Source organism: Salvia miltiorrhiza, chromosome 5 (genome assembly GCF_028751815.1).
Source record: "Salvia miltiorrhiza cultivar Shanhuang (shh) chromosome 5, IMPLAD_Smil_shh, whole genome shotgun sequence".
NCBI lineage: Eukaryota > Viridiplantae > Streptophyta > Magnoliopsida > Lamiales > Lamiaceae > Salvia > Salvia miltiorrhiza.
Window position 1 is genome coordinate 40471210 of NC_080391.1, and position 1791 is coordinate 40473000.

General features: G+C 32.0%; 1 non-coding gene across 1 annotated transcript; it reads left to right on the forward strand.

The window, feature by feature from the left end:
* The first annotated feature begins 1446 nt into the window (after window positions 1-1446).
* On the forward strand, window positions 1447-1527 carry LOC130987244 (small nucleolar RNA R160). The gene has a single exon (XR_009089636.1). It is a non-coding gene; the product is annotated as a small nucleolar RNA R160 (small nucleolar RNA).
* Window positions 1528-1791: the final 264 nt, after the last annotated feature.

The window sequence follows — 1791 nt, forward strand, 5'->3', positions numbered from 1 at the left end:
TTTCCAATTAGAATTATTACTTTTTTTTTGAAACCAATTAGAATTATTACTAATTATAGAGAATCCAAGAACGTCACGAGTGGGTCACTACCGCGTGGAATTTGTCCCCTTCTTTACAGAGAAAGTGTTGATTAGTGTCCTGGATGTATAACAAATTATGTTATACAATTTCTGTATCACTTATTTTATCTAATTTTTAATACACAAATTAAAATTGATCTTTAATCACTATTCACTAACCATATAAATATGATGAGTTGAGTGTTATCACATACGCTTGGAATTTGCGTGTTCGAGTAAAATGACTTCAATTTTAAACATCAAGTCATAAAACTGCTATTCATGCTATTTATACTTTCCTTTATTTATACTGTTTTTAATGATCACTTATGATTTGCGAGCTAACTTCTTCAATGTTATATTTATTTATTCTTTCATTATCCGTATGATCTTTAAATTATACTAGTATTAAAATACCCATAAATAGTCTAGCCTTACAATATAATCCTTTGAAAAAAAAAGCCTTACAATATAATCCGACAAATAACATGGCATGATTCACATGCTATACTGAATACAAACATTTTTTGAGAGTCAAAAGGCAAATTCATTAATTGGAAGGAAGTTTAATAAAATATGATAAAAACCCAGAATAAATCAACATGCCGCGATTGGCAAGGGTAAACTTAGCTAATTGATTGTGCATTATTAGCTAAGCGGTAAGGAGTTAATATTTAAGACCAAAGATCTTGGGTTCGAATCCCCTGTAGCGCGACCTTTTAATTTCTTTATTTAATATTTTAAATTTATCAAAAAATAAACTTAGCTAATTGATCACCTGTAGAATTCCTGTTGCTCACAGCCCAACTCAACAGTAATGCATGCAAACATTTTATGAAGCGATTTATATGTTACTTCAAAAAACAAAAATATAATGTAGCTTAGCTATTTTGGGTAGCCTATGAATTGAATGAACTCTAAGCCTGCCAAGAATGGATTGTGAACTGCTTGAAAACAATCACATTTGCTAGTGGGCTTGGGCCTTTCAAATAAGCCCATTGAATAATCTAGATCCAGAAAGTCGAACCCCACTTCTTCAGTCGTCTTTATAAGAGAGGTCAGCTACCACTTCTCACAATAACCCTAGCCGTTAATCTTAGAGCATTATTCGAATCTTTTATTTTTCTTCTGTTTTTTCCTTTCGATTTTGATTTAGGGATTTCGATTTGAAGGTTTTGAATTTGATATGCACCAATCGGCCCTTTGCAGGTGTAAGATAAAAATCTGTGAAGAAACTCCGAGATTAGGTACTTCGGTGCTATAAAAATCAGATTTTGGTAGAACAATTTCTTGGAATTTTGTTTTTAGCTGTTTCAGATTCTGTTTTGTTTTACCAAAACATAATCTTCTTTTGTCCTTAACTCTTGTGTAATGGATGGAGGGCTCAGCAAAATGATGAAATTATCAATCCGAATTCTCATGTGGATTTTTCTTGATAATTATGGTCTTCAAAGTTCTCTGATTGCTGTTGCCCAGCAAATTTCTTATTGTTTTATTCTATTTTTGAAGATAATATCTTTTGAAATTTCTAATTTGTTACTAAATTAATTACTCCCTCCGTCCACCAAAAATATGCCACAATTTCATTTTTCGTCCGTCCATAAAAAATATGCCACATCCATTTTTAGTAGTAGGGTTCACACCATTCCACTCACATCTAAAGTGGGACCCTTACTTCACTACTAACTTCACTCATATTTTATTAAAACCCGTGCCGAAAGTAAAGTGGCA